At 60.7% G+C, this 11,074-nt stretch overlaps 2 non-coding genes across 2 annotated transcripts; both read left to right on the forward strand.

The window, feature by feature from the left end:
• Window positions 1–2,325: 2,325 nt before the first annotated feature.
• Window positions 2,326–4,189, forward strand: LOC130551334 (18S ribosomal RNA). Its single transcript, XR_008962585.1, has one exon. It is a non-coding gene; the product is annotated as an 18S ribosomal RNA (ribosomal RNA).
• A 518-nt stretch (window positions 4,190–4,707) lies between these two features.
• LOC130551333 (5.8S ribosomal RNA) lies at window positions 4,708–4,861 on the forward strand. Its single transcript, XR_008962584.1, has one exon. It is a non-coding gene; the product is annotated as a 5.8S ribosomal RNA (ribosomal RNA).
• Window positions 4,862–11,074: the final 6,213 nt, after the last annotated feature.

An 11,074-nucleotide genomic window follows, 5' to 3' on the forward strand; every position in this document is an offset into this window, starting at 1 on the left:
AATACCCTCTTGTTTCTTTGTCTTGTGCTCGTGGATTGTACTACGTCGTGTATGTGTATCGTGCCAGTCAGTGTTCCTGTGATCCTGTGATCCTGTGTTGCTGTGTAAAGATCCCAGTCCAGTCTTAGTAAGTGTTCAGTTTAGTCAAGTGTTATGTTAGTTTAGTCCAGTCTAGTTTATTTTTCCTGTCTTGTTTTTTACCCCCTCGTGGGTGTTTTGTTTCTGTTTTGTCTATTGTTTAATAAATATATTCCGTTAACCCCTTCATTGCCATTGCCTGCCTGCATTTGGGTTCTTCTCCACGCACCTTCGTGACAGAATCCACGAGCCACCACCGAACCCAGCAGGCATGGAGTCGGACGAGGCGTACAGGAGCCGCCAGGCTCATGTCCTGTTCGGCTTCCGCCAGAGGGGGACCCCTGTGAAGGACTTCGCCATGGACTTCCTGTCCACCGCGCGCTACTCGGGGTTCACCGAGGCAGAGTTGAAGGTAATCTTCAACAGCTGCCTCGATGAACCCTTCGAGCCAGCTGAGATGCGCCGGTTGAGACACCTGGGCTTCGCGGACCAGGTCGAACTCGCAATGAATCGTGAGGAGCCCAGGGGAATGTCCATGGCGGAGCCTCTCACAGGGCTGGCGGCTATCTATCGGGGTTGTGGGCATCGCCACACCGTCCTCTCCGCCGCCAGCGAGCCTTGGCGGGAAGCGGGGGAGACGTGAGTCCTGGGGCTCCACGTCTGAGGAGTCTCAGCCGGAGCCAGCCGCACCCTTTGCCTCTTTCCTTCAGCCGACCTCCAGACGGGTGGCTTGGCTGAAGAGAAAGAGGCAGCGGCGGGCAGCGCGGACTTCCCTCCCTGTCGGAGCAGCAGCCGGCGTCCAGTCCGGTAATCCAGTCGGCATCCCACGGGTGATGCCCTGTGCGGACTGAACAGCCATAAGGTTGCCAGACAGGTAGTCTTTTGACTTATAAGAACACGGACTTAGAGTTTTCCCCGGAGCTCTAGAAAATCAGCTGCGTTTTGCTCAAACCAGCCCAAATGTGGTGTCCTGAGCGGATGCGCGGCGGAGTTGCGCCGCCGCGTGCATCCGAAGAACCGTGTCTGAACGGCCATAAGGTTGCCAGACAGGTAGTCTTTTGACTTATAAGAACACGGACTTAGAGGTTTCCCCGGAGCTCGCGAAAAATCAGCTGCGTTTTGCTCAAACCAGCCCACAGGTGATGCGCTGGGCGGATGCGCGGCGGAGTTGCGCCGCCGTGTGCATCCGAAGAACCGTGTCTGAACGGCCATAAGGTTGCCAGACAGGTAGTCTTTTGACTTACAAGAACACGGACTTGGAGTTTTCCCTGGAGCTCGTGAAAAATCAGCTGCGTTTTGCTCAAACCAGCCCAAATGTGGTGTCCTGAGCGGATGCGCGGCGGAGTTGCGCCGCCGCGTGCATCCGAAGAACCGTGTCTGAACGGCCATAAGGTTGCCAGACAGGTAGTCTTTTGACTTGTAAGAACACGGACTTCGAGTTTTCCCCGGAGCTCGTGAAAAATCAGCTGCGTTTTGCTCAAACCAGCCCACAGGTGATGCGCTGGGCGGACTCGCGGCTGGGTGGCACCGCCGCGAGCGTCAGAAGAACCGTGTCTGAACGGCCATAAGGTTGCCAGACAGGTAGTCCTCAGACTTATAAGAACACGGACTTAGAGTATTCCCCGGAGCTCTTGAAAAATCAGCTGCGATTGTCTGAATGTAGCTGTCAGGTGTTGACCTGAGCGGACTCGCTGTGGAGTTGCGCCGCGGCGAGAATCCGAAGGACCGTGTCTGAACGGCCATAAGGTTGCCAGACAGGTAGTCCTCAGACTTCTAAGAACACGGACTGACGTGTGCTCTCTCTGGAAGGTTGTCCTAAACCGTTCATCCTGGCAGATTGGAAAACCACGAGCGCCAGGGGCAGGCCCCTGCCCGGTCCGCGCGACCGTCATGGGCAGTCGGATCCTCCCCGCTCAGCGCTTCGGCCTCCAGGGGGGCCCTAACAAGGCTCGCCCGAAACCCCTATCTGGGAGACTTAGACGACCTGTCTTTTCCAAAGCGTCCGCCATCGGCGGCCGTGCGGCGGGCGGCGGCCTGAGGGGGGAAACCCGCCTCGGCGCTTTCGTCTGACCCCGGCCCCGCGAAACGCCTTTCCGCGTTACGGCCCCTACAGGGCCACCCCTCCCCGCCTCAGAGGGAAGGACCCGCGCACGCGCCTATTAGCGGCCCCGCTCACCCCCCGCCCGTCGGGGGGCGCGAGACCCGCGACGAGGAAGCCCGCGTCCACGCGGCCTGCCCCGGAGAGGCTACCTGGTTGATCCTGCCAGTAACATATGCTTGTCTCAAAGATTAAGCCATGCAGGTCTAAGTGCACACGGCCGGTACAGTGAAACTGCGAATGGCTCATTAAATCAGTTATGGTTCCTTTGATCGCTCCCAGTTACTTGGATAACTGTGGTAATTCCAGAGCTAATACATGCAAACGGGCGTTGACCCGGGCCTCCTCGCGGGGGCCCAGGGGATACGTGCATTTATCAGCCCCAAAACCCAACCGGGTCTGTCGTCCTCGGGCGGCGGGCCCGGTCTCTTTGGTGACTCAAGATAACCTCGGGCCGATCGCGCGCCCCCGCGGCGGCGACGACTCATTCGAATGTCTGACCTATCAACTTTCGATGGTACTCTAGGCGCCTACCATGGTGACCACAGGTGACGGGGAATCGGGGTTCGATTCCGGAGAGGGAGCCTGAGAAACGGCTACCACATCCAAGGAAGGCAGCAGGCGCGCAAATTACCCACTCCCGACTCGGTGAGGTAGTGACGAAAAATAACGACGCAGGTCTCTTTCGAGGCCCTGCGATCGGAATGAGCGTATCCTAAACCCATGGGCGAGGACCCATTGGAGGGCAAGTCTGGTGCCAGCAGCCGCGGTAATTCCAGCTCCAATAGCGTATATTAAAGTTGCTGCAGTTAAAAAGCTCGTAGTTGGACCTCGGGCGCGGGCCGGCGGACCGCCGCGAGGCGAGCTGCCGCCCGTCCCGAGCCCTGCCTCTCGGCGCCCCCCGGATGCCCTTGGTTGGGTGTCCGCCGCGGGGTCCGAAGCGTTTACTTTGAAAAAATTAGAGTGTTCAAAGCAGGCCGAGCGCCCGCCCGAATACCCCAGCTAGGAATAATGGAATAGGACTCCGGTTCTATTTTGTGGGTTTCACGAACCAGGGCCATGATTGAGAGGGACGGCCGGGGGCATTCGTATTGCGCCGCTAGAGGTGAAATTCTTGGACCGGCGCAAGACGGACGAAAGCGAAAGCATTTGCCAAGAACGTTTTCATTAATCAAGAACGAAAGTCGGAGGTTCGAAGACGATCAGATACCGTCGTAGTTCCGACCGTAAACGATGCCGACCCGCGATCCGGCGGCGTTATTCCCATGACCCGCCGGGCAGCGTGGGGGAAACCACGAGTCTTTGGGTTCCGGGGGGAGTATGGTTGCAAAGCTGAAACTTAAAGGAATTGACGGAAGGGCACCACCAGGAGTGGAGCCTGCGGCTTAATTTGACTCAACACGGGGAACCTCACCCGGCCCGGACACGGAAAGGATTGACAGATCGATAGCTCTTTCTCGATACCGTGGGTGGTGGTGCATGGCCGTTCTTAGTTGGTGGAGCGATTTGTCTGGTTGATTCCGATAACGAACGAGATTCCCTCCTGCTAAATAGTTACGCGGCCCGCGCGGTCGGCGTCCAACTTCTTAGAGGGACAAGTGGCGTTCAGCCACGCGAGACGGAGCGATAACAGGTCTGTGATGCCCTTAGATGTCCGGGGCTGCACGCGCGCCACAATGGGCGGATCAGCGTGTGCCTACCCGTGCGCCGAGAGGCGCGGGTAACCCGCTGAACCCCGCTCGTGATCGGGACCGGGGATTGCAACTGTTTCCCACGAACGAGGAATTCCCAGTAGGCGCGGGTCACGAGCCCGCGTCGATTAAGTCCCTGCCCTTTGTACACACCGCCCGTCGCTACTACCGATCGGATGGTTTAGCGAGGTCCTCGGATCGGCCTCGCCGGGGCTCCTCGCGGGCCCTGGCTGAGCGCCGAGAAGACGATCGAACTTGACTATCTAGAGGAAGTAAAAGTCGTAACAAGGTTTCCGTAGGTGAACCTGCGGAAGGATCATTGTCGGTGGCCGGGCGCGCGCCCGGATCCAGAGCGGCGGCGGGGACCACGGCCCCCGTCCCGTCTCCCCGGGGGCCCGCGGGGGCCCCCTACCCTACCAGACCAGCACTCGACTGTCTGCCAGAGACGCCGGCCTCGCGGCCGCGAACGCCGCGAGGACCACCGGCCAGCGCGCGGTAGCGCGCCGGGCCGGCCGGGGGGAGACTCCCGACCGGCCCTCGGGACCTGTACCTCGGCGCGGGGCCGGGGAGCCCGGCGCGGGACGATCGGCCGACACCGCGTCCCGCCCCGGCTCCCCCCCGGCCTCCGCCGCCCCCGGCGGGTACCCGCAGGTGCGTCCTCCGCCGTCGCGGGCGGGGGGCGGGCCGTGGGTTCAAAGACCCGGGTCTCCCCGCCACGGCGGGGAGGCCCGGGCGCCCGCCCGGGGTCCACGCGACCCTTTTTTTTCCCTCGGAAATAAACACAACCCATGTCGGCAAACGGACACGAACGCGCGGCGCGGGTCGCGAACACTCTGAGACAACTCTTAGCGGTGGATCACTCGGCTCGTGCGTCGATGAAGAACGCAGCTAGCTGCGAGAACTAATGTGAATTGCAGGACACATTGATCATCGACACTTCGAACGCACATTGCGGCCCCGGGTTCCTCCCGGGGCCACGCCTGTCTGAGGGTCGCTTTCCCATCGATCGGACCCGCCGCCACGGCGGCGGGACCGCGGCTGGAGGCTCGCAGGCGCCCCGAGCGCCTTCGTCCTCCCAAATGCAGACCGCCCCCGGCGACTGCCGTCTCCCCGCCCCGCGAGGGCGCGTCCGAGCCTCCCCGCGCGCGGCTGCCGGTGATCCTTCACCCGCTGACCGCGCCGGGGCGGCCGGGCGCGTCTCTCCGCCGGGGCGGGGGGCGCGTCGCCGGGGGCGAAACGCTCTCCCGCGCCAGCCCCGGGCCCTCGGGCCCGGGCGGCCGACCCACGCGATCTCCGATTGCGACCTCAGATCAGACGAGACGACCCGCTGAATTTAAGCATATTACTAAGCGGAGGAAAAGAAACTAACCAGGATTCCCTCAGTAGCGGCGAGCGAAGAGGGAAGAGCCCAGCGCCGAATCCCCGTCCGCCCAGGGCGCGGGACGTGTGGCGTACGGAAGTCCGCTCCACCCCGGCGCGGGCCAGGGGCCTAAGTCCTTCTGACTGGGGCTCGGCCCGTGGACGGTGCGAGGCCGGTGACGGCCCCTGCCCCGCCGGGGCGCGGACTTCCCGGAGTCGGGTTGCTTGGGAATGCAGCCCAAAGCGGGTGGTAAACTCCATCTAAGGCTAAATACCGGCACGAGACCGATAGCGGACAAGTACCGTAAGGGAAAGTTGAAAAGAACTTTGAAGAGAGAGTTCAACAGGGCGTGAAACCGCTCAGAGGTAAACGGGTGGGGACCGCACGGTCCGCCCGGAGGATTCAACCCGACGGCGAGGTCGGCCCGGCCGGGTCGGCGGATCCCCCACGGGGGACCGCCGCCCGGCCGGGTCCGGCCGCCGCCGGGCGCACTTCCTCCGCGGCGGTGCGCCGCGACCGGCTCCGGGTCGGCCAGGAAGGGTCGGGGGCGAAGGTGGCTCGCCGCTCCGGCGGCGAGCTTTACAGCGCCCCCTCGCCCCGACTTCGCCGCTTCCCCCGGGGCCGCGGGCAGTGTCTCCGCGCCTTCTCTCCCCCTCGCGGGGGAGGGACGGGGCCCCCCGCTCCCCGCTCGGACGTCGACCGGAGCGGACCGTCCTCGGTCCGCCCCGACCGCGCCGGGCGGCCAGGGCGGGGACAGGCCCTCGACCAGGGCGCACGGGGTCCGCGGCGAAGACGGCCACCCACCCGACCCGTCTTGAAACACGGACCAAGGAGTCTGACGCGCGCGCGAGTCGGAGGGCGCGAGAGAGCCCCCGAGGCGCAACGAAGGTGAAGGCGGGCGCGGGCCCGCTGGGGTGGGATCCCCCCGCCACGGCGGGGGGCGCACCACCGGCCCGTCTCGCCCGCAGCGTCGGGGAGGCGGAGCGAGAGCGCGCGCGACGGTACCCGAAAGATGGTGAACTATGCCTGGGCAGGGCGAAGCCAGAGGAAACTCTGGTGGAGGCCCGCAGCGGTCCTGACGTGCAAATCGGTCGTCAGACCTGGGTATAGGGGCGAAAGACTAATCGAACCATCTAGTAGCTGGTTCCCTCCGAAGTTGCTTTCTTACCCGGAGATGATTTCAAAAGGCAATGAGAAACGGCATCGATTGGGAATGGTGACGCCACGGGTACCTGGTGTCTTGGGAAGGACATGGGTGTCACCGGCTGCATGACGATAGTCTAACCAATTGTCCCACATGGATCGATGGGGTTGGTGAGTCAAAAGCAAACCGGAATATGAGCAGCGACAGGTCAGCCCAACCTACCATCAGTTGATCAAGACTGGAATTGGCGATCAGGGTCAGGAACGCGAAGCTCCGAGTGTCTATTAGGAAGCCGAGTGTTCTGTCCTGGAACCAACGGCGTCTCTGATCCGATACGTCGGGCCAGAGTGCAACTCATCATTGCACGATCGATGCTGGGGACAAAGAAAAAGGCCAGAGAGGGGCTGAGCTGTTTTTATTCCTCCCTCTCATTATTACGTCGTGTGCCGCTAGAGTTGACGCTCGTAGACCGGGACACGACGAACTCATTTGGCAAGTGCTTTTATCCAATGTCAGAGGATAAAAACCCATACCGGATAGCAGGTCGCCCGGTTAAACAAGCTGCTCTGAGGAAGCGTAGGGGTTGCGCGACTTCAGTATGGACAGACCCCCTCCGCCCTCCCCTGGCCAGGGGGCGCGGTGCCGACGGTGGCCAGCCTGGTATTGTGACTATTGGAATTGATGGACGACTAAGAGAGTGCTCGGTGGTTCTGACCCGTGTCAGGGAGAGGCCTGGCGCGACGTTGGGGGCACCGGACGCTCATGCTGATCAACTCGGAACCATTAGCGATGTCCGAGAAACCGTTACAACGGTGCAAGCGGTTGCTGACTTGGAGGATGGCTCTGCCGTGGCCACTCCTCCTGCAGCCCAGTTGGGACCAGCTGGGCTTGTGATCTGTGTGCCTTTCGAGGCACACGGTTGCGCACTATGTGGAAGGTCGATAGGGACGTTGACACAGCTAAAGAAGCACAATTTGGCTGTGCACAAGAGCGTTCCTGTTAGATTTATGTGCATCTCGTGTGGGAAAACATCCGACCTGGCTCATTCGATCGCGTGTCATGTCCCTAAGTGCAAGGGCCACCCCGTGACGAAGCCCCCGGGCCCAATCCGGTGTGAGGCATGCGATGCCACGTTTGAGACGCGGAGAGGATGTAGTATCCACGAGATGCATATCCACCCGGTTGTGCGTAACAGGAAGAGGATCGCATTGCTTATGGCAAAAGTCGGCCCCTATGGGGAAACGGTGGAGACAGGAGCTATGCAGGCCTTGTTGGTTGGTGACCCGGACGCTTCGACAGGTTCGAAGCGAATGAGAGTAGATGTCTCTGAGGACGGAATAATGCCGCTTGAGCCTTCTGCGAGCTCATCGGTCCCTCTATGCACACCCACCTTGCCAGAGAGCGGGCTCGAGGCTGAACTCCGAGAGAACGTTCGTGAAATGGTGAGAGAGGTTGAGGGCGATGTCGCGGACTATATCCTAGTCCTGAAAGCCTGGTTGGAGGGTAATGACCAATTTCCTGCTTTGGTCACTGAGGTTACCTCACTAATGCTCCAGGGTTGGTCCCTGGATGCTATAGTGGGCCCAGCTTCCTCTCTCCGCAAGAGAGGACGTGTTCCCCTAAGTGTTCTGCGAAGGCGGCGTGCCAGTCACGTCAGGAAGGCGGCCTTCCGCAGAGTTCAACACTTGTTTAGTACCGACCCGACCCGCTTGGCGGAGGAGATCCTGGACGGTGGGGTCCAGAAGAGCTGCCCGATCTCTCCGCAGTATGTTTTCCGCTCATACAAGATGAAGTGGGGGGACAAGCCGTCCTTCCGAGGGTTGGGTCAATTCAGGGCGGGGGAACACGCGGATAACGATCGCTTGGCTGGGTTCATTACGGAGAGTGAGGTACAGATTAGCCTTCAGAAGGTTGCGAAGGATACCGCACCGGGTCCTGACGGCATCGGTAAGCAGGACATTCTTGAGTGGGACCCAGAGGGCGAGACCCTCACACGCATGTTCAACATGTGGTGGATCACCGGAGTCATACCTACCCGTCTGAAAAGTTGTAGGTCGATACTGCTACCCAAATCGATGGACCCTGGTAAGGCGATGGAGATGGGCAATTGGAGGCCAATCACCATTGGGTCGTTGATTTTACGGGTATTTACTAGGATCCTCGCGAAGCGATTGGCTCTCGCCTGTCCGCTTCATCCTAGTCAGAGGGGGTTTCGTCCCACCCCCGGGTGTTCGGAGAACATCGAGGTCCTCCGGGGCCTCGTCAAACACTGTAAATCCGAGTGCAGCAGCCCACTCGCAGTGGTATCGATTGACTTCGCTCAGGCGTTTGACTCAATCTCCCATGAGCATCTTTTGGCTGCTCTTGGGTCGATCAAGGTGGACCTGCACATGGTAAAGTTGGTCCAACAACTTTATACGAACAGCGTGACGCGGGTCAAGATTGGAGGCGGTTTCACTCCAACCATAGCACTGAGGGTGGGTGTCAAGCAGGGAGACCCCTTGTCCCCGCTGCTTTTCAACCTGGCAATGGATCCTCTCATCCATTCTGTGGAACGAGGTGGTAACGGGTATCGTTTTGAAGGTCATTCGGTGTCGAGTCTGGCGTTCGCCGATGACCTCGTGCTGATAAGCGGATCCTGGACGGGAATGGTAGAACACTTGAAGGTATTGGACTCCTTTTGCCAAGTCACTGGCCTGAAAGTCAACCAGAGGAAATGTTATGGCTTCCTCATCCGGCCCTGTAGAGGTGCGTACACGATCAATGACTGTCCCCCATGGGTTCTGGGGGGTACGGCCCTACAGCTCATCGGCCTCGAGGAATCGTTCAGATACCTTGGGGCACAGTGCAATCCTTGGGCGGGGATTGTCAAGCCGGATCAGGTCAGCATTCTTGACAAGTGGGTGAGACGTATAGCGGCGTCTCCACTTAAGCCGTCCCAGAAGGTGACTCTGCTGAATCGACACGCGATACCTAGACTCCACTACCTGGCCGATCACGCCGAACTCGGGCCGGCCAAACTCAACCGCCTGGACGGGATCGTTAGGGACGCTGTGAAAGGTTGGCTGCACCTTCCACAGTCTACCTGCGATGGGCTATTATATGCAAGGAACCGGGATGGTGGCCTGGGGATCTGCAAGCTCGCCCGACAAGCCCCGATTACGCAGGCGAGAAGATGGTTACGGTTATCTGTCTCATCAAACGAGGTGGTGAAAGCATTGGCAACTAGCGACTGGGCAAAGGATCATTTCAGGCGACTGTGGCTGAGGGCAGGGGGGGGCGAAGATGGAATTCCACAGCTGGGCACGTGGAATGTGAACGCAAGCGAAGACGAACCCTGCCTGCTGACGCCCGCCTGTCCGTGCCCTTATCCATGCGACTGGAGAGCTGAGGAATTCCGAAGATGGGCAGAGTTGCCGGTTCAAGGGAAAGGGATAGCCAGATTTAAGGGTTGCCCGGCAAGCAACTGCTGGCTGAGAACACACAAGGGCTTTACCGAGCGATGCTTCATTGCGGCGCTGCAGGTAAGAGCGAACGTGTACCCGACCCGAGAGTCTCGGAGCAGGGGCAGACCTAAAAATGCTGCCTCGTGCGGGCTCTGCTCATCCAGGTTGGAATCGGTCTCTCACATTCTGGGGCAGTGCCCCGGGGTACAACCGGCTAGGATATTGCGGCACAACAAGATCTGTCGTCTTCTGGCGACTGAGGCTGAAGGTCTCGGATGGGCGGTTCACCGGGAATGGTCGTTTGTGACTGCCTCCGGGGAGTCGCGGCGGCTTGACCTGGCGCTCGTCCGGGGTTCTAAGGCCTTGGTCATTGATGTCACGGTGCGGTTCGAGTTTGACTCGAATTCGCTCCGTGACGCGGACAAGGAAAAGGTTCGATATTATGGCCCCCATAAACAGGTGATCGCTCGGACGCTGGGAGTGGGCGAACTGCAGGTGTTCGGGTTCCCCTTGGGGGCCCGAGGCTTGTGGTACGCAGCTAATGAGCGGGTCTTGGAAGCTCTGGGCATGGGACGTACTAGAGCGCGAGCGTTTGCAAAGCTGGCGTGTAGGAGAGTTCTTCTCTACTCGCTGGACATTCTGCGAACGTTCTCTAAGGCCCGCGCACGGCAACCGCGGACGTGATGGGATGGAGGGTGGCGGTTGGTACGGCTTAGTTGAGTCTTGGCCGGACTAGTCGTCACTCAAGGGCGCAAGCGGGGTCACACTAACCCCGTGCCTAACCCGAGGTCCGAAATGCTCGGATCAGGGCTGTGTGGTGTACAGCCCAGTAGTAGGAAGGTGCGTCTCCCCTGCGTCGTTTCGGTCCGTGTTGCCGCCCCCCTGTCGCGGTGCGGGGGGTGGTGCCCGGGGCGGACGGCGCATATCCGGAGGCGTACCTAGTCTCGTCTGCGGGTGGACCGGGAGGGTAGTCTTCCTCTGTGCGGCTCGGTGGGGGCGCCTCCCTCCCTCGGGGGGGTGGCGTCCGCGGCGGGACTGTGCGGTGGGGGGCACTCTCTCGGTTTTACCTGCGGGCCGACCCAAGGCTTATCCTCTCCAAGGCGCTGCTGGTGTCAGGCTGCCACACCCCCCTGGTCGGGGGGGCTGGACACCGACGGCGTTTTTACGGGGAGGGAAGTCAAGGGCCGGTGAAAAGTTCACTGGGTGGGCCTATTACGGGGATGGGTAGACCCAGTGAGCGGTACTTCCAAACCATGA

This window comes from Triplophysa rosa, unplaced genomic scaffold (genome assembly GCF_024868665.1).
Source record: "Triplophysa rosa unplaced genomic scaffold, Trosa_1v2 scaffold90_ERROPOS679048, whole genome shotgun sequence".
NCBI lineage: Eukaryota > Metazoa > Chordata > Actinopteri > Cypriniformes > Nemacheilidae > Triplophysa > Triplophysa rosa.